Here is a 22,802-nt window from a genome sequence, read left to right as displayed (position 1 = left end):
ATTCATATTGATACTGCTGACACACATGCTGTGCAAGAACCTACTGTATTTGCAGGTTTGCCAAAAGAGTGGAAAACCCCAAAAGACCTAACCCTTGATAATGTCATTGGGAACATTGAGAAGGGAGTATCAACTAGGAAATCCTTGAATAACTTCTGTTAAACAATGGCCTTTGTATCACAAGTGGAACCCAAAAATCTGAATGAAGCCCTCAAGGACAGCAACTGGATTTTGGCCATGCAAGAGGAACTGAATCAATTTGCTCTGAATGAGGTTTGGACTCTTGTTCCTAGAATACCTGAGATGAATATCATTGGAACAAAATGAGTATTCAAAAACAAGATGGATGAGCATGGGATGATTACCTGAAATAAAGCTAGGCTAGTGGCTAAAGGGTATAATCAAGAAGAAGGAATAGACTATGATGAGACATATGCACCAGTGGCTCGGCTAGAAGCTGTCAGATTGCTACTTGCCTTCTCCTGCATCAAAGGGTTCAAGCTATTCCAAATGGATGTGAAGAATGCCTTCTTGAATGGTTGTATAAATGAAGAGGTATTTGTTTCACAACCACTAGGTTTTGAAGACCATCAGAATCCAGGACACGTGTTCAAACTCAAAAAGGCTCTCTATGGGCTCAAGCAAGCTCCTAGGCAATGGTATGAGAGGCTAAGTGATTTCCTCACCTCACAAGGCTATGACAAAGTCACATCAGATAAGTCCTTGTTCATCAAGCAGAAAGGAGATGACACAATTCTAGTACAAGCATATGTGGATGACAACATTTTTGGATCAAACAATGGAGAATTGTGTGAAACTTTTGTGGAAATCATGAAGAGTGAGTTTGAAATGTCAATGATGGGTGAGTTGAACTATTTTCTAGGCTTGCAGGTCAAACAACTAAAGGATGACATTTTCTTAAATCAATCTAAGTATTGCAAAGATATGCTGAGGAAATTTGAAATGGACAAGTGCAAACCAATTAGCACACCCTTCTCAACAAGCTGTCACTTGGATCATGATGAAGCTGAAATTTCTGTTGATGAAACCAAATACAGAGGACTCATAGGATCTCTAATGTATTTCACTGCCAGCAGGCCTGACATAATGTTTGCAGTATGCATGTGTGCTCGATTTCAATATGCTCCTAAAGAATCGCACTTCAATGCTGCCAAAAGGATTTTGAAATATTTGCAAGGAACTAAAGAAGTTGGCTTGTGGTATCTAGGTAACATCTCATTAAGCTTGACTGGCTATTCTGATTCAAACTTTGCAGGTTGCAAAATTGATAGGAAGAACACCAGTGGTACCTGTCACTTGCTTGGATCAAGCTTGATCTCATGGCAATGCAAAAAACAGGCATGTGTTGCTTTCTCTACTGCTGAAGCAGAGTACATTGCAGCAGGGAGTAGTTGTGCTCAAACCATATGGCTAAGACAACAATTGAATGACTTTGGTATCTTACTTAACCATATACCTTTGTTGTGCGATAACACAAGTGCCATCAACTTAACCAAAAATCTTGTTATGCATTCAAGAACCAAACACATTGAAATTAGGCATCACTTCCTAAGGGAACACATTTCAAATGGAACATGTGAGATTAAGTTCATTGGTATAGATTTACAGCTTGCAGATTTGTTCACAAAACCATTGGCTATAGATAGGTTTAATTTTCTGCTTAATGAATTGGGAATTATAAATGTCAATTGTACCTTGCAGTGAAAAATTAAATATGTTTATTCGCAATTAAATGTGTTTATTTTTGGTACTGATATGCTTTGATGACTAGGAAAGAGAAATTCTGATCTTTGACTGATTGACTGACTTAGTGGGCATTAACCACTGTACTTTTGACGGTTCTGGTCATGGTTATGTAACCGATTTGATGCATTGGCTGCTCAATGAAGGTGTGGCATGTGTGCATCGTGACCCCAAATATTTTGTTGCATTTTTCAAAGATTCTCTGCACAATTTCAGAGCATAAAATCTTCGTGCATATCCATTCATAACTGCTCCATCATCTCATTCATTTTACAATAGAAATCTGTGTAAAAATCTGCTACCCACATTGGTTGGCCATTTTCGGTTCTCACAATTTGAAACACAAGAAAATTCTGGTTCAACCATGGCTTCCTCTTCAAGATAGAAAAAGAAAAACCAGGATAGGAAAATCACATTTCAAGGAGTGCTAGAAGGTTGGTTCGCTGGAGATGAAGAGGGTATCAATGCCTACATTCACGAAATGAGCAGAAAACAGATTAACATACTCAAGGTGCTGGATTTCAATTGGCTAAAATCAGAGAAATTGACTGAAACAAGGTCTGCACTAAAGCACCAGAAACTGAAAAAGCTGTTGGAATTAACTGGTAATGTATACCCTGACTTAGTTAAGGTGTTTTACACGAATCTAACCTTGGATGGAAATAACATTGTTTCCTATGTGAAAGGGATCAAAATGAAGGTCACAAGTGAAATCTGGAATTCAGTGGCTGGAATAAAATATTTTGGTCTAAAGGTTGGAAAAAGGAACACAAGTGGGATTTAGGAGTTCAACAAACTTCAGTATTACAGAAGATGTATGAGGACCCCTGCCTAGAGCATAAGCAGATTCCATGCAGGTAATCTGAACCTAACACGACGACTTGTTGCCTACATAATAGCATGGCAGATCATCCCTAGAGGTACAAATCATGTTGTTTTACATGAAGAAGATTTAATCCTTTTATACTGCATCATGAATCTGATCAAGGTTAACTGGTGTATATCATCAATGAGCATATGCTGAAATCCAAAAGATTAGCTGATTATCGCTTTCCTTATGCTATACTTGTTTCAAAATTGATTGACTACTTTGGCATTGACACTTCCAATGAGCGAAATGAAACCATCAAAGCTGTGAGTGAGATTGATAACTCAACTCTCACAAAAATGGGGTTTCATAAAGAGGAGGACAGCTGAGTGATTCTCAAAGGTAAGGATCCTCAAGAAGAACATGGAGTCTCAAACCTCAACAATGAAGATGGAGATGAGGCTGTTCCCATGGAAGATGACACGGTTCTAGCTACAGAACACTCATGCTATGTTATCCATCACTCTTACGATTAAGAACCATCTGTTGATCATGCTTGAAGTCAAAGGATTAGCTCTCCATCTGTAGAAATCAGAGGAGATTCACCTGCTCCCTAATCAGTGCATGAAGAGGCTGCTGCAACTCATCAGAATGCTATTGTTGCCTATCAAACTCCAGAATATAGAGGTGAACCATTATCTATGTTTGAAAGGCAAGTTCTGTATCGCCTTCATGCCATGACAACAGAACAGAGAGCATATTTTGAGACCACTCAAGCAAGGTTTCAGCACCTTGATGATCAAATTGAAGGAGTTCAGTTGCAGCTTGCAGAGTTATATTACAAAGATTAGAAGTATTTTGCTTTCCATGCTTTCTTTTACCATTTTTAATTCTATAATGTTGAACAATTTGTATTTGTTTTCTAGACTGTTGTGGTTGTGTTTCTGTTTTATCTTTCTCAATGCTTAAATGTTGTTTGATGAATCCAAAGGGGGAGAAAATAGCTCACCATGTTAGGTGAAGCTAGATAAAACAGGAAGTTACTTTCTGCACCTTAAAACTAATTCACATGTTATGCACTATTCCAATATTCTGGTTTAGTATTTGGTGCAGTACAGGTTCTTAAAGGAACAGAGCTATGGGGATTTGTCTCCATCAAACAGGGGGAGATTGTTGAAGATGGTTGTTGCCCCTTCAAGACATGTGTTTGATGAAGCCTTTTTTGTAAATTTCATGTGTATGTACATTTGCTTTAAAAATGTCTTAGGTATAGTTTAGAGGTTGTTTAGAGTAGGCTTTTTGCTAGGTAACTCGCCTCTTAACCCCTGACCATGTGATAAAAGCAAGCACAAATTTTTTGAAACTGTTTTTCACATGTTTTGAAAAAACACCCTTACTGCATAAAAATAAATATGGTTTTTTCTAAATGAACAAATTCTTTTTTAAACTGATGCATTGACTAAGTCTTTTGAAAATCAGGTTTTGTGCATCAAGTATTTTGGCTAAGTCTTCACTCTTTCAAAACGACTGTGTTTTGATAGTTAAGTTTTTTTTTTTTGTTATTGTTTTGAAAAATAAATCTGTTCATCTGTAAATGAATAAATTCTTCTTCGTCTGGTGCCATGTGTATCTCAAAAGGTTTTTTCGTTTTGTACTTGCACCAGAATGGTTGATTGAGTCTCCTTCTCATAACAGATTCTCTAACTGCTTTTGAAAATAAATCAGTTCATTTTATTTTCATTCTGTTCTTTTTATAACAACTTTAACTGTTTTTTGAAATTTGTTATAAGTTGTTTTTCTATAAAAAGAAAACTTGTTCTTGCGTTTAGGAGGTGAATCATACAATTGAGAAAACAAGTTTTACAACAGAGAATTAAGGATTTACAGAGAACTAGCATGTATTCTTGAAAGATTTTACAAATCAAAAGTGTGCTTGTTCTTGGTTGGCTCTAAGGCTTGGTGAGAGGTGTTGCTACTGTTTGAGCAATCTGTTCTACTAGTCTAAGGCATATTTTTGCATCCTCTATCAGGTGTATTCGTTTCATATTTCATTTCTTGTAAAAGTGTGATTGTAAACTCTTCTTGATAGGGTTTCTTGAAGAGTGTGTGTGCTGAAATAATGTTTTTCAGCAAGTGTGCCAAGTTTCTTGTAGGGTTCAAGAACAGTGGTTGTGTAAGTGTGTTTGGTACGTTTTGTTTAGTGGATTTCACCTTGGATTAGGTGAGGCTGGATGTAGCTCATTTGAGTGAACCAGTATAACTGTTGTGTGTTCATTTCTCTTTATCCCTTCGGATTCTTGCTTATCTGTCAATCTGTCTAAAATTGAATATGTTCAATAAAAAAAAAATCTGTTTTTTCTGGGCTTGTTCATACTGTTCTTATTTTCTGGAAAATCAGTTTGGTTCTGTAAAGAAGATATATGAACTGGTAATTACAACTAAAACAGTTTGATTGTGATAGGTTACCCAATTGATTGACAAGCTGATATTTGAACCTTTATTACTTGCATAAAAATTGAAGATTACTGTTTTAGCTGTTCACTGTTTTCTCTTTAAAATCAGTGTGTGTGGCTTGCAAATTAATCTGATTAACCTCAAGAATAACTTGGCTGAGATAAACGTTTTTAAACATAAATAGTGTCAAAATAAATCTGTTCATTGACAAATAAATCGATTTATTTTGTGTACTGTGATAAAATTTGATTCTGCGCAAAAATTTTAAAAGGTGAATTCAACCCCCCCCCCCCCCCCCCCTCTTGAACTTTTACTCTATTGAACCCAACAGAATTGTCAAGGTGTACAGTTTGGGAAAACCAATAAATTTTTATTAGTTTATTATTATGTAATTTGTAATCAAAAGATCGTATATTTTCAGTAAGTTTTGTTCATAATATTTCATGTTGTTCTTCGGGCGCATATTTGACTGTGGATATTTTGTGTCACCGCTTTAATTTTGTGCCACCTAAAGACCGACGCAGAATGCTGCCGAAAAAATTGTAAGTTATTTTCATCTAATTGTGCATCTAATTTAAAGTATTAATTATATGAAGAACTAATATAATTTTGGACTCTTGCAGGATTCCTTGGTTAAACAAAGCACCCAAGGTAATTTTGTACCTTATGGTTATAAAGATATCCTGCGTGTAGTTGGAAAAGGGGTTGGAAATCGACAATTCTTCAAAGTTGCACCACAAAATCCATCCTCTGTAGAGCTCAACGAAGAAGTGATCAATAAATTACGACATCAAACATCGAGGATTTAAGTCAGAAGATGCAACATATTTTGATTAGCATAGTCAAAAGATGCGACATGAGTTCAAGGAGAAGAATCAACTATTGTGGCAGGAGTTTCTATCGTAGCAGGCTTCTACTCAACCGCTTGTGGATTCCATTCCCAGGAGCACAAAGTGGAGTTGTGCGACTCCAACAATATCAAGGATGGCCATTGGCTAGATAAGCGAATGTGAGTTACTTCTAAAGGACCACATCATTCTTCGGGTGGTAGTCATTGGAAAAGTCTTTGAAAGGGCCACTACCTTACATAACATGCCTCTCCCCCCTGATATGGTGAAAGTGACCGTGGACTTGTTGATGTTCATGTTCTTCTACCTACAAATGAGGTAACTATTGTGGTTGAGGCAGTTTAGACATTCATAGCCTGACTCAGACACCTTGTTTAGTTATTCAAGAACCCCAAATTAATTTGATTATATGATATATTTATGTTTTATATTTAATTTAAGACGAATGTTGTTTATTTTGTAGCAACCTTGTTAGAAACCAATTTCGCAAAAAATAACATCTAGTTTCCGTTGATGATCCTATAACTCTTTATTATTGGTTGCTAAGGCTATAGGTACAAACCCAATGGAGGTTCCGTAGGATGACACTTTTTTTTGCAAGAAACACTAACATCCCTCTACATATACATGACGGATGTGTTATAATTTGCATCTAGAAACCAAGAGTTGAATATAACCATCGTTCAAATTTTTATGATGTAAGTATCTTCCACCTATATTTCTATTTACTTTATTATATTAAATTATTTATTATGTTTTAACTTGTAGGTATTTTTCTGGAGTTTTTCTTAATGACAGAAATCAACATGCCTATGAAATCTTGGATCCCTATTTCATTAATCTAACTAGCTCTCATGACTTGGGCTTTACTTCTTGTGGTCCTCTTTGAACATATAAAAAAACATTTCTCTGCCATCAATAGCAGAGTCTCAATCTTCTTGAATCCTCTTTGCCATGGACCTAGTTGTTGGGCTTGAACTAGGGCCCAAGCTTGGGCCTCTTCCATCAGTAATTATGCAGAATTTAAAAGGATTTAAAAATAAAAAATAATATTCAATTATCTATAAATTACATATATATCACTACAAGAAAATCATTAAATAGAAATTAGTTTTAGAGATCAAAATAATTAGTTACTATATTGACTAAATTAGAGATCATTTTATAAACTAAATATTTTTGGTATCTAAAGTATTTTCTATTATTAATAGAAATTTATAAAGTAGTTTCTAATTGTATCTGACCATTAGCTACCAAGATTTTAACTACTAACGACTTTATATTTTAAATTAGTATCTATTAGTCTTTCAGAGACTAATTTAGAATCTAAAATATTAATTGTAAAACCTCGATAGTTAATTTATATACCAATTTAGAAACCATTTTATAAATTTTTATTAATAATAAAAACCCCTTTAAATGCCAATATTTTTTTAGTCTCTAAACTAATATTAATTTAGTTAATATAATGACTAATTATTTTTCGTATCTAAATTTTGTACATATATCTTGAACTTATTGTTAAGAGTAATGATTTGATGTTAAGAAAATGTCATTGAATTTCCTCTTTATTTATATTTATTTTAATATTAATTAGGTATAACATTAAATCTTTATAAATGTTATAGTCTTTGCCTCCATTACAATAAAATTATGTGGTTTTTCTAAGATGTGTAGATACATATACTTTAACAATTACTTTTTTTAAATCAGTCAAAATATATTTATTATGTGAAGGAACCTTATAACAAAAGAATATTAATTTTAATTGTTCTCGCCAGTTGACCTGGTCGCCGGGCGACTTCAATCCCAAGCTTTGGCTCCGTCTATCTCTGTTGGAATCTGCTATCCTTTTTGTTGACGCGGCTCCGTTGAGACAGATGGTGATGGGAATCAAATAAAGGAGGCTTTTATTAATGAAGGAAGAGGACATTCGCCTTCACATTTGAAGTTCTTCCTTCTAGTCTTCTCAAAATTAAAAAAGAAGACATAAAATAAAGATGAGGCCCAAGCCCAAAGCCCAAGCCCAAGCCCAAGAAGGCCAAAGCCCAAAAAGCCCAAGTCCATTCCATGAGGGGCAAGGCCAAGCATTAAATAAAAGAGCATAATTTGAATTACTCTTGTATAGTTGTAGGAGGTGTGGATATTAAATAAAGAAGTGTGAAAATGTAAAATAAAGTCACATTATCCATGTGACTTAGGAGAGTAGGTGTAGGTGTAGTTTTTAGGAGGTGTCATAGTAGAAAAAGGTCACACCTCCCATGTGACTTTTTTTTGGTGGGAATTTCAAATAAGTTTTATTTGAATTTTCCCACCTATTTTCCAGCACCCTCACACTATAAATAGAGGTGTGGGCTCTTGTAAAATGCAGAATTGAAATTGGTAATAGAGAAACTCTACTCAATTTGAGAGAGAATTGTGAGAACTTGTCTTCTCCTTCACCTTATCTTAGCTTGAGTGCATTTGGTTCTCTCAAGTGGCGGCACTAGCTCACTTATCTTGGAGCCTTCACCATCCAAGTGGCGTGATCACCAAACCAAGTCCTTCATCTCCATAAGTTCTTCTTTCTTTCATATCCTAGTTCATTTGAAGCTAAAACATGTCTTAGTTTACTTTTCTAGCATTTTCATTCGGTATTCTAGCTTGTTTCTGAATTTGCTTCGGTTCATCTTATCCTTGGCTGTTTCTATTTTTTTCTTCTTCATTTCTTGCATTTTGTTCAGTTTAATTTCAGTATTGTAGCTTTCTATTCGGTCCTTTTGCTTTTATACACAATTTAATCGGTTCAATTGGCAATAGATGGATCTTCCATATGAGTTTGGTGTTTGGTGCAAGTTTTGGTGAGTTCTTGAAACATAGAACATTGATCCAATTCTATTAAAAGTGCCTAAGCTATCTCCAACTCAAGTTGATTCCATAGAATGTCAAAGAATCATCTCTATTTGGTTAGTGGAATCATATCATGTGGTATCTAGAGTTTAGGTTTGTTCTTGTTTAAATTTGAGTTGTGTTGCACTTTTAATTCAAGAGCTCTATAATTCTTGTTGTTTATCTTTCTGATTTTAGGCTTATTTTGAGTTTTATTGCTGTTTTCTTAATTGTGCCTATCATGTGTTTGTGTCTTTTCCTTTTTGAAGCCATAGAAGTTTTGTCATAGTCATGTTTTTCCAAGAATGTCATCACTTCTTGTAGTACTTTTATTGAATTTTTTTGTTTCTTGCTTTGGTGTAATACAGTTTCTGAGTTTAATTCTTGATCCTTTGTGCATTTTCTGTTTTAGTATTGAGTTCATACTTGTATTTTAGATCTATACAAGTTCTTATACATCATTTCCATTATGTCTTTGCTAGTTCTTAATTCTGTTTTTCATTCCTGTTAGGATTCCTCTGTTTTTCTGAAAACGTGCTTACTGTTTCGATTTATTGAAATTGATTTAATCACTGGAAATTTCTAAAATTCTTGATTTGTCTTCTTTAAAGTGTTATAAAAGAGTAGAAAAAAGAAGTACTCAAAAATTCAAAGTACAAAAAAAATGATAAATAAAATACAAAAAGTGTGCAATTCTGCTGAAAAAAATATGGTAATCTGGCAGCGATTTTAGAAAATTTATCTCAATTAATTGGCTTACTGTTTTTGAGTAATTCCAGTGCCATTGTTGAGCTAAGATCTTGAAGTTTCTGTGGTTAAAATTTCATAATCCAGTTCTTTTTATATCGTTCCAGTTAAATCTGTAAGCATCAAGCACAGTTTGCATAAAAATATTTTTCAGTAGCTCTGTTTTTGTTTTCTTCATCTACTCTAGTGCTTTTCTTTAGGTATCTTTTGTGTGCCTTTTTTTTCATTGAGTACCTTATTTTCTTGCTTGTCTTTTATTCTTTACTCTTTGAGTTTGTCATACATCTAGTATTCCTTTTGTTATAGCCTTTTCTTGCTTATACCTTTTCTTGCTTGTCTTTCATTATTCATTGGTTTTTGTGGTGAAGTGCTTTGAAGATTGTGTGCTCTTGCTTTGACATATTTCATTTGAGATTACTCAAGGCCTCAAGATCAGCTTGGTGCAGAGTGTATTCTTTCTTTGAGAGTGATTTTAAGTGACACTTCACTTCGGCAGTTTGGTTCCAATTTATTTTGCTAACTTTGTTTTCTTAACTTTGTTTGTTGTTTTGTTGTTTGCTGTTTTCTTTTACAAATGGCTTCATATTCCAGTGGTGAGTCTTGCAAACAGCGTTCGCCTAGTAAAGCTTCTGTTCTTGGGGAATTACAAGAAGCTCACTGCACTATTAGACGGTTGGAGGCACAATTGCAAAGAATGGACGTGCAGCAAGCTAGACCTTCTCATTCTCACCATGGTTCACGGCATTCTCATAGACCTTCATCTAGAGGCTCTTCCAATGATCATGGACGTGAAGAGGAACATAGAAGAAGGAAGCATCACCATCATTCTCATGAATAGTGCTATAACCGTGACCAAAGATATCACCAAGTGTTCAACATTTCTTGTGGACAAGTCCCTAGTTTTAATGGTGATAGTGATCCTAATGTGTATTTAGAATGGGAGACTAAGGTTGACCATTATTTTCATGTGTATAAGGTCCAAGATGACCAAAAACTTAGTTTAGCTTCTTTATCCTTTTTGGGCTATGCCAAAGAATGGTGGCATAAAATTGTAATGGACATTATATATCGCAAGAAACCTCCCATGGTTTCTTGGAATGCTTTGAAAGAGTGTATGCGCGCGAGGTTTGTTCCCCCTTCTAGGAAGGAACACTTGTTGAAGTTCCAAAGGCTTCCTCAAGGACATAGGATGGTAGATGAATACTTTAAAGATTTTGAAACAACTTTAACTAAAATGAATATGCATGCTAATGAAGAGTCAAAGATTAAATGGTTTGTACGTGGTTTGAGAAGAGATATCAGAGAAATTGTAGAATTAAATGAGTACTCTTCTTTAAAGAAAGTGTTTCGCCAAGCCATCAAGGTGAAATCCTATCTTTTGAAAACAACTTTCAAAAATACTCATGATGAAGATTTCTACAACTCTTTTAGGAAGGACGCCAACAAAATTTCTACTCAAAATTCTCCTTCCAATTTTTCCAAAAAAACCATGTTTCCAAAAAATGTTTATACTACAAATCCTTCTACTCCTAAGTCACCTACCAAAACTTCAAATATCAAATGTTTTAAATGTTTAGGTTTTGGGCACATAGCTCTTCATTGTCCACAAAAGCAAATCTTAAAAATAAACAAGGTAAAACAAGACCTAACTCACCCACCTACCACAAGTAAAAATGAAAAAGACAAAGAAGGCCAAGTTGACATGGGTCTTATCCTTCCACATCCAAGGTGTTTTCCTTCCTTATCTTTTTCATTACCAAAGGTTCTTACTTCACCACCATCTTGGTTAAACAATGTTAGGGATGATTTGTTCATACCTTCTAATGGTTGTCACCATTTAAGAGGTCTTTTTTCAAAAGATATCATCATTCCCAAACAAATTTTTCCAACTTGGTCGATTTATAGAACCTCCTTTTCTGCAATCCCATTGTTTACAAATGCTAAGTCATGTTTGCCTTTTTCTTCCACTTTTAATTGTAAAAATAAGCTGACTTTGTTATATGCAGGGATTCAGAATTCGTGGACGAATTCTCTCCAACTCGAGGAGTGTGATGAGAATCAAATAAAGGAGGCTTTTATTAATGAAGGAAGAGGACATTCGCCTTCACATTTGAAGTTCTTCCTTCTAGTCTTCTCAAAATTAAAAAAAGAAGACATAAAATAAAGATGAGGCCCCAGCCCAAAGCCCAAGCCCAAGCCCAAGCCCAAGAAGGCCAAAGCCCAAAAAGCCCAAGTCCATCCCATGAGGGGCAAGGCCAAGCATTAAATAAAAGAGCATCATTTGAATTACTCTTGTATAGTTGTAGGAGGTGTGGATATTAAATAAAGAAGTGTGAAAATGTAAAATAAAGTCACATTATCCATGTGACTTAGGAGAGTAGGTGTAGGTGTAGTTTTTAGGAGGTGTCATAGTAGAAAAAGGTCACACCTCCCATGTGACTTTTTTTTGGTGGGAATTTCAAATAAGTTTTATTTGAATTTTCCCACCTATTTTCCAGCACCCTCACACTATAAATAGAGGTGTGGGCTCTTGTAAAATGCAGAATTGAAATTGGTGATAGAGAAACTCTACTCAATTTGAGAGAGAATTGTGAGAACTTGTCTTCTCCTTCACCTTATCTTAGCTTGAGTGCATTTGGTTCTCTCAAGTGGCGGCACTAGCTCACTTATCTTGGAGCCTTCACCATCCAAGTGGCGTGATCACCAAACCAAGTCCTTCATCTCCATAAGTTATTCTTTCTTTCATCTTCTAGTTCATTTGAAGCTAAAACATGTCTTAGTTTACTTTTCTAGCATTTTCATTCGGTATTTTAGCTTGTTTCTGAATTTGCTTTGGTTCATCTTATCCTTGGCTGTTTCTATTTGTTTCTTCTTCATTTCTTGCATTTTGCTCGGTTTAATTTCAGTATTGTAGCTTTCTATTCGGTCCTTTTGCTATTATACACAATTTAATCGGTTCAATTGGCAATAGATGGATCTTCCATATGAGTTTGGTGTTTGGTGCAAGTTTTGGTGAGTTCTTGAAACATAGAACATTGATCCAATTCTATTAAAAGTGCCTAAGCTATCTCCAACTCAAGTTGATTCCATAGAATGTCAAAGAATCATCTCTATTTGGCTAGTGGAATCATATCAGATGGGGCCCTACCTGTTGATTACACTCTGACGATCAAGTCAGTACAAGGCTTATAAAAAACCAGAAGTAACTAGTTTCAGTATTAGAAACAGTGTACATTTACTTGAGATCTCAAATCCCTTTTATAGCCTACCTCTTGTAACAACTTTCTATCACGATAGTCTTATCTCTACTGAAAGCTTATGCGTACGAAAGATATTCTATTTAGGGCACACTCTCTTAGCGCCGCAGCTGAACAAAATCTTTCCTTCACTGGAGTGCATCAAATCTTAACAGAATAACCACTAGGGTACCAACTCATGTACCAGCATCAGGGGTCCAATCTGATTCAAGTAGACACCTTCGGCGAGGCGCTACGTATCATACGTGCAGCCTACTCATTGTGCCCTAGCACACATGGGCTTTGGCTTATAGCGAATGTTTTACTTGTACTGGACCCGAATGCACTAAACGCACCCCTAGGCCCATTAACACTCTTTGCTGACCGACCAGGTCTTACATGCGAAGGATAACATTAAGTATATGGATGGGAGTGAATTCACACATACCTGGTGCCCACTCATGTGGCCCATCAACTCGACCCGACGACCGAACCTGTTTAACGCAAACACGGATGTCCGACCACCGAGCATTGAGGTCTACAGGCTCTAGTTCAATACACAGCGCCCAGGCTCAAGCTGAACTTGTTTCAGTGAAGAGACTAACTGCTCGTCCATGGTGACCTATGTGTTCTATGAGTAGCGCGGCGCGCACACTGTCTTGAGGTGACATCTCACCACACTCCACCACGAGCGTACACGTGGCCATCATCAACGGCTGGAAAGCGTTACCGCTTGCGCTTCCCTCATACGTTAATACTTTGAAAACTCAAATCATTTTTTACTATTTCATTTCCCTTTCTAAGACTTTGTGCCTCTCTTCGAACGCTCTGTTCCTTCTCCTTCAACCCAGATAGACCTCCTCACCCCAGCTCATCAACCGAATCAAGGTACGTCCTTTAACTCATGAATGCTCGACAACATCATTTTAACGCTTTTAGTCTGCTCATATCAACTGCGCTGTGACTGTTTACATTTCGTGCGATTGTGATTATTGTCTCTATTTTTGCTTCGTTGTTCCCTTTTTCGAATCACATGCACTTCTTTTATCTAATTATTTACCTGTGTCCGTTTGTTTGCTTTTCTTGTTTTTAGATTCTCTATATGATGGATTACAAAATCCTATATCCCTAGCCCCTAGCAATCTATTAGAAGAAACTTATGAATACACCACCCGTGAGAAGATAATGTATTGGCCAAACCTCAAACATCGGTATCAGTGATCGACATCAGACGTTGACATCGGACATTCGTGGTCTGGTCGACTTATGGGCCACGTAAGCGGGCCCCCAAAATAATATGAGATAAAACCTAGATACCAGAAAGACCTAAGTCACGAGAGGGTCCATGCATGGGGGTGTATAGTACATTCGGGTCTATCACAAGTAAGTATTACCTGGAGACACCAAGGCCCATGAGTGAAGGGTTTCTAGAGAAAGTTGCATGCATGACATGTGAATAATTAGGCCCATGACTTTAATCCTACTGAAAGTCATGGGACAACACAAGTTTATTTTTAGATTTTAAGATAAATTAATTATCTATTTTAAATACATCCATTAAATTTTACTTAATTATTTCATATTCCTAAATTTATGTATATTTTATATAATATTTACAAATTTTAAGTATGTATTTCTTTTTACTCAATTATATTTTTCTACATCTTTCAATTCTTTATAAACTTTATAAGATAATTTCTTTAAATAATTTTAAAATAAATCACTTAATCAATTTAATAAATTTAATTTAACTAATTTATATCAAATATTAAATACTTATTATAATATCATAAATTAAATTAAAATAATTTTTTTTAAAGAATTAAAGTATTTTATATAACATTTATAAAATTTAAATACATTTTTTCTTTTTACTTAATTATTATTAGTCAACATTTTTCGATTCTTTTTAAACTTTTTAAGATAAATTATTTAAATAATCTAAATCAAACACTTAGTCATATTAAAAAATTTAATTTAACTAATATATCAAAATCATTAAAATTAAAAAACTATTATAATATTAAAAAAATTTAAATAAAATAAATTATTAAAAAAAATATTTATTACCATATTATACATAAAATATATTTAAAATCAATAAATTTTAACAATTTAAATATTAAAATATATTATATGTCGGCTACGGTCCATGCGTTACATTTTTCCGTTCATTATGCGTCGGACAGCTCATATGAAAAATATTTTGTGTCGAATTTCCGTGGATTTGGTCCACGCAAAGTACATCGCCATTTCATGGAAATATGTGAAAGCTAATCGACTTTTTTTTTTCTTTGTTTCTCTGTTTTCCTAAAGTCATTGCTGCTATGTTTTCATAATTTAGGGATTTCTTATAGCTGTAGGCCGTGTTTGAAATCACGTCCATTTTTTTTATGTGAAAAATAAGTCAATAGAGTAATATCATTTTGATGTAAAAAATCTCCCTTTTTCCTATTAAAAATCCTACTAGATACCTTTCTCTCATTAGTGACCTGTACTCCGAAATATCAGCTATTTCATATCCATTTTTTTCATGATTATACTATGTTCTCATTTCTATTATTCCTATTTATTTTACCATTAGTTAAACGAAAATTATCTCACATCATCATCTTACGCGATAAATGATAATTAGTTCATCTGGTTCTCCATAAAATCTGTTAACTATAATATTTTATATTCATTTCATAAATACATCTAAAATGAGAATCTGTAAGGAAAAATTATATTAAGTTAAGCCTTCATATTGTTGTTTTTTTATCAACAAAAATAAAAATAATTACAACGCTATACTTCAGAGATATAAGATCAAAATACTTTCACCATGGTAAAGGTTTCCACAATAAAATAGTCCAAGCTGCACTAGTAGTGTTGCTACATCACCAACATACCTGCAGCAAAACAACAAATTCCTAATTTTCTACCTAACAATTTTAACCCGTGATTGGTACATTCCTAGTCATTGCTGCATGATAATTTAACACTGCAGATCCATATTCGACCCACACAAATGTTAAAAAAACTGCACCCAAAGTTGTATTTTACTCTAGAAAAAGTTACTTATAAAGATGGTTATTTATAAGCTGCACAATCCTTTGCACTTTTAAGCCTTGTTGTAATCATAGTCTTGTAGGAAAGTTTTTGCTTTCATCTTTATAAACTTTCACACTGGTACTTAATTTATATAATTCATCTCTTGCGGTAGTTTCACCATTCTTTTCTCTTTGTTTCCATCATAACTTAATCCATTTGTCTAAATATCATGGTTGAATGTGAACTACATGTGTCATTCTTTTACGTCGCAAAATTGTGATTCATGGAACACAGAGGAGGGACTCCTTTCTTCTTCTCTAACTTCCCTTTTGATATCAAAGAAACAGATTTATGGAAAAAATTTCGAAGATGGGGAAGGGTGAGTGATGTTTTCATATCAAGCAGATTGAATATAAAGAAACAAACGTTTGGTTTTGTTAGGGTGTGCAGGATGTCAGGACGTTGGAGAATCAACTGAACACAATATGGATTGGGAGTTGGAAAATGAAGGCTAACAAACCAAAATACAATAAGGCAGCCGAAACAAAGAAAGAATGGAATGCTAAGTTGAAAGAAAAGGCAACAGAAACAGTGAAAGAGATCAAGCAAGTGCGGAGGGCAAAAGGTAGTAATTCGTATGCTAACACTATCAAGTATGGAAACAGAAACAGAGCACAATCCAATGACAGGGCAAGCTTGAACGCTATTCACTTTAGAGCAGAAGAATCTACCAGGGAATGGCTAAAGATGTGTTATATTGGGAGAGTATCGGATTTAAGTAAAGTCTCAAGTTTGAATGAAAGATTCATCTTGGGAGGATTCGGTCATATAAAGGTTAAATATCTGGGTGGTTTTCATGTATTGCTGAAGAGGGAAAATGACACAAAAATCAAAGAAACGATAGAGGATAATAAAGAGTGGTTCGAAGAATTATTTGACACAATCATAGCATGGGAAGAGCAATTTGTAGCGGTAGACAAATTGGTATGGGTGAGGTGTAGGGGCCTACCATTGAAGTTATGGAACTCCGACTGCTTCAAACACATAGCAGCGTTATTGGGAACTCTGGTTGAGGTGGATGAAGCAACAATAGCACTTGAAGAGCTCGAATACGCAAGGTTTAAAATTAGAGTATCAGTGGGTTGTGAGGCAAAGTTAACAAGCTATGTGAGAATCAATGAAGTTCTGTATCAGGTATCGGTGGAGGAAGAATGCAATATCCCAGATTATAAGCTCTGCCAATGCCAGTGGGACGACGAAAGTGGAAGTGCCGATATAGAGGCGGAATCAATTGGGTCCCGAGCATCAGTCCGATCGGGATGTAGGGAGTTTGAGGAAAGCAAAGTTGAAGAGGAAGACTCGTCGGTAGAACCTCCTCCCATGGTACAAAGCTGCCGCAGATCGGAACCAATTTTTTCGTCAAGGTGTTGCGAGCCGCTTTTGGCAAGACCTACTGGACCTATCTCTACACCTAATCGACCTACAGCTAAAGGAAAGGAAATTTTAGGGTCAGAACCCCCAACGGTTACAACCAGGGCTGACGTGGCAAACTGGTTTGGGCCTGCTGAATTGGGCCAAAGCGTGGAGTGTCAAAAAAATGCTGTGAAGGGAGTTGGGAGGTGTGGAGATCAAAACCCTAATTTCTTTGAAGGCCCATCCGCAGGCAGGGAGGAGTTTCTACGGAACGGTGTGCTTGGAAGCCCACCTATCTCTGAAAGGAGTCACGTTATGGGCGAAATAGAACAAGCATGTCAGATTCAGACCACCATGGAACCATCTTTGAAAACCAGAAACGGAGAAAAAACCGCGACTCTTGTCAAGTCGCACAGAGACGCGGCGGAGAGGAAAAGGGCGACGTTATGCGCGTCGTTTTTGTCAGAACAAAGGGTTGGAATTTCCAATTCGCTATCCACATCGTCGAAGGAGGTGGAAGCCGCAGGGAAGCACGAACCAAGGATATCAATTTCGAGGGTGGAGGACTCTTTACTTCAGACAAGTGAAAGGGAAGCTAACCAACTACCTAGGCAACAAGTTGATAACGCTGATGAGCATAAATACAAGCAGTGCAACATCAATTTGGGGTCGAATTCGGGCAGAATAAGAAATTCATTCCTACCGTTTGGCGAACAAAGGGAAAGGGGGGCTCAAACGCTTGTGGATGGTTCGTCCAATTCAACAAAGGTAATCAACGATTCCTTATCCATTTGTTCTCCAGGTACATCTGAAAGAAGAGTTTTCTGGGTGGGTGACACAAGCAAAAACGACACGCGGGAAGACCGAAAATATGTAAGGTCAGCTTTATCTCAAATTAGCAATTCTGTTTCTGATTTGGCTATTAATAACTCTAATCGTTTATTTTGGATAAAAAAAAGGTAGTCTAGAAATGATTAGGTTATGGGAATTGGGTAAAAAGATAGGGGCGTCTTGTGGGGAAGAAGGTAATGTAATGTTAAATTTAGAGGAATTGGAAGTAAGGGATAGGAGTCTCAAATCTCGAAGGGAAGAAGGGGAACATCGGGGGTTCTAATGAGAATTTTAACACTAAATGTGGGAGGGTTCGGGAACTCTGTGAAGTGGAGGTATGTTAAGGACTACATTAGAAAGGAAGATGTCAAAATGGTATGTTTGCAAGAAGTAAGAATGGAAAGTTTTAGTTTAAATAAGTGTTGCCAACTATGGGGGGAGAATGATATTGATTATCTTTATAGTGAACCATCAAATGGGGCAGAGGGTATTCTAACGATATGGCATAAAAAGTTTTTACAGTGTACTAAACACATCATTGATAGATGGTTCATTGAGTTTATTGGTCTTGCTAAGGAGAAAAATATCCCTGCTATTATTGTAAATGTGTATTCTTCATGTATTATGCAAGTGAAAAGGCAAATGTGGGCAGATTTATTAGAGATTAGACAAAGGGAACAATGTAATTCTTGGTGTGTTCTGGGAGACTTCAATTTTGTAAGAAATGAAAGGGAACGAAGGGGGATAAATCGTCTTAGCGGTATTAACCGAGAAATGCAAGGTTTTAACAACTTCATTGATAGTATGTAGATGGTGGATTTACCCTATATTTGAAGAAAATTTACTTGGTATAGGCCCAATGGCAAAACTAAGAGTAGGCTGGACAGATTTTTAACCACTTTTGACTGGTTACAACATTGGCCAGGAAGCAAGCAATATGTTTTAGATAGACAAATTTCTGACCACTGTGCACTGGTGCTTAAATCAAACTTGGTGGATTGGGGGCCAAAACCTTTCAGGTTTCTAGACATCTGGCAAGAAGAGAAGGAGTTTGAAATTTTTGTCAAAAGTAAGTGGGAGAATTACTTGGTCCAGGGAAACGAAATCCTAGTGTTAAAGGAGAAACTGAAAATGCTAAAGAACGACTTGAAAGGGTGGAACAAAGACGTCTTCGGGCATACAGACCCATTTCATTAGTCGGTTGTGTGTACAAGATTCTGACCAAATTGTTAGCTAATAGGTTTAAAAAAGTTATTGGGAAGGTGGTAGATGGGACACAATCAACTTTTTTTGTCTAATAGAGGATTATTAGACAACGTCCTAGTGGTGAATGAGGTTATAGACGAGTTGAGAAGAAGAAAGAAGAGTGGGGTGGTAGTGAAACTTGATTTTGAGAAGGCATACGACTCGGTCAGTTGGGAGTTCTTATTTTACATTATGAGAAGACTAGGGTTCTGTGAAAAATGGATCCAGTGGATTAGAGCTTGCCTAGAATCTGCTACTGTTTCGGTTTTAGTAAATGGTAGCTCGACTAAGGAATTCAAGCCTTCTACAGGTCTTAGATAAGGGGATCCGATGACACCGTTTCTGTTTTTGATCGTTGCACAAGGATTAGCGGGTCTAGTAAAAGAAGCGACAAGGAAAAATTTGCTCTCGGGAATTAAAGTTGGGGGAAAAAAGGTGGATATGAATTTACTCCAATTCGCTGACGACACCCTTTTCGTCTGCGAATCTAAGGTTCAGAATTTCATATGCATTAAGGCTATCTTGAGATGTTTCGAATTAAGCTCTGGTCTTAGAATCAATTACCATAAGAGCAAAATTGGTGCAATTGGGGTAGGTAGGTATGAGATGAATGTGTACTCGGAAATACTTCATTACAGTCTAATGAATATACCCTTTACATATTTAGGCCTACCTATAGGAGGTAATCCATCTAGATGCTCGTTTTGGGAGCCTGTGCTTTTAAAGGTTAAAAAGAAACTTTCAGTGTGGAAAGGGAGGAACCTGTCTTTTGCAGGAAGAGTATGTCTTTTAAAATCTGTCATCAGTGCCATACCACTCTTCTTCCTATCCTTTTTCAAAGCACCGATTGGAGTGTGCAAGGAGATAACGAAACTACAAATAACTTTCTTGTGGGGTTGGGGAGCGGAAGGGAGGAAAATCGCTTGGACAAGTTGGGAAAATATTTGTAAGGCAAAAAAGGAGGGAGGTCTAGGTATTAGACGCATTGAGTTGTTCAATAAGGCACTCTTGGAAAAATGGCTATGGAGATTGGGATCTCAAGAGTCTGGACTCTGGAAGGATGTTCTAGAATCAAAGTATTGCCAATGGGGAACGACGATATCATATGCACCAAATCGAAAAGGGTATACATCTAGATGGTGGAGTGATCTAGCCAAGGCTAGTCTTTCTGACCAAGGGGCCAATTGGTTCAATCAGAATTTGGGTTGGAAAGTGGGTTCTGGAGAGAAGATCAAATTTTGGGAGGACGAGTGGTTAACCAATGGTCAACTCAAAACAAGATATGAGAGGTTATATAATAACTCAGAGCTCAAAGACAAGTATATTGTTAGTTGTGGAAGTTGGACTATGGAAGGATGGGAGTGGAAATTCAGTTGGAGAAGAGATTGGTTTGAATGGGAGAAAAGCATGGTAGAGGACTTCATGGCAATTATATCTCAAGTGATACTACAATAAGAGGTTGAGGATATACGAATTTGGATCGATCCTCCGTCATATACATTCACGGTGAAATCAGCCTACAACAGGTTAGTAAAGCATAATACAGGGGAGTTTTGAAGGTGTTCGAACTAGTTTGGAATTTAAAGGTCATGCCATCAACTAAGTTTTTTGTGTGGACGGCACTATCGGATAGATTAGCAACAAAACAGAATTTGCAAAGAAGGGGCGTGATATTGGGGGATATACTATGTGTGTTTTGTGGAAAAGAGGAAGAGACATGTTCACATATCCTTGTTTCATGTGAATAATCAATTAAAGTATGGAACATGTGCTCTAGTTGGATGGGAGTAAGTTCGGTGAACTATAATGTATTGAATCATCATTTTGAACAATTTCCTGGCATATGTTCTAATCAAGAGGGCAATAGGTTATGGAAAGGTCTTTGGGTATCAGTTGCTCAGTGTATATGGAAGCACAAAAATAGGATTATCTTCAACCAAGCTAAGTTAGATGTGGAGGAAATTTTCACTTTAGCACAAGTACAATCATGGGTTTGGATGAAACACAAAGAAAGGAAAGTCCCCTTTTCATTTTCCGATTGGATTTTATCTCCTATAACATGCATCAATATGGTTATTAGATAATGTTTTATACTGTTATTAATATCATGCATGTTGGTTGGCTGCTGCAACAATTTTAAAATTAAATTGCTTAAGACCTATGGGCTGGACCTGATTTTGTATATCTAAGTTTTGATGAGGTCGGGAAGGTGTTTTTTTCTCTTTATTGTAGGAAAATAGGGAGGATATCAGATAAAAACCAGCAGATACTCCTATCATGCAGTGATAAATGAAGTGTGAATGCTTCCTATCTTTGACAACTTTGCATGCAGGGTTGGTTGTTGCAACAATTATAAGTAAATTGATTAATACCAATTGGGATGAAACTGTTTTTATTTACCTGTGTTATTGGGAAGGCGTGGAAGGTGTTTTTCTTGGTGCAGGTAAACGGGAGGACAACAACTAACATTTTAAGATGTTAGAGGATTATGGGAAGCGGAAGAGTGAAGAATGTTGTTGGAAGCTGGGGCATAGGGAGATTATAGAACAATCACAATCTTAAGTTGTTACATTTTCTGTTAAAGGAGCTACCTTAGAAGTTAGAATCTTGGAAACCAAAACTGGTTTGTGCAGTAAGTGTTGGTGTGAGGTTCTGTAATGTTAGAATGTATAAGTGGCTTGGGGGTTAGCTTTATGCAGCTGTCTTGTTTTAAGGTTGTGTGGATATACATGTTTTGTTAGTTTGCTGTCAGGATTTTATAAGTAACTGTAAGAAGGTAAGTTTTTTTTTTCTTTTTTTGTCTTTTTGTTTGTTTTTTCCTTTTTCCTAACCAATTTTTAGTGGGTTTGTATAAGGGTTGGGACACCCCTAAAGTGTTCCATTATTTTATTTAATTCTTGGTTGAAAAAAAAAACATATGTCATTCTTTTGTACTTCAATTTATCTATTATTTCATATTCGAGCAGGTACTAGAAAAAATGAGATATACTTACGGAAATACTTGATAATCATATCCACTATACTCATGATATACGATCATCTATTTATAAAAAAAAATAAAATTATCACTAGGATTGTTCATCAATAACAAGTTGACCAATCCGAATCAAAGAAGAATGCAGATAAATCATAGAACTTTAAGATTAAATTAATAAAATGAAAGCAATGTATATTTGAGGTATTTTACTTGTATTATCATCAAGACGGTGCTAATATTGAAACCATAGGTGAATAATGTTGTTTAGTTTTTTATTATTATGTCTATTTTTATACTTTTATATTTACATTTTGTAAATTTTATTATTTGTTTCCTTTATTAATGTTACATTCAACTATAAATTTTAAAATCTTTATATTTTAATATTTTTTCAGTTGTTTCAAGAATTATGTGCACTGAAAAAATTATTGAAAAAAACACAATACATTTAAGAAAACACAAAAAGTGAAATTAATGGGGTTTGGAAAATTCTGCAAGTGACGGAATTTGAAAAACCCTTAAAATTAATGGAGGTTTATAGAACCGTCAAAAAATAATTATCATATCAAAAATTAGTA

The sequence above is a fragment of the Phaseolus vulgaris genome, chromosome 11 (assembly GCF_000499845.2).
Source record: "Phaseolus vulgaris cultivar G19833 chromosome 11, P. vulgaris v2.0, whole genome shotgun sequence".
Taxonomy (NCBI): Eukaryota; Viridiplantae; Streptophyta; class Magnoliopsida; order Fabales; family Fabaceae; genus Phaseolus; species Phaseolus vulgaris.
Note: the sequence above shows the minus strand (reverse complement) of the source record.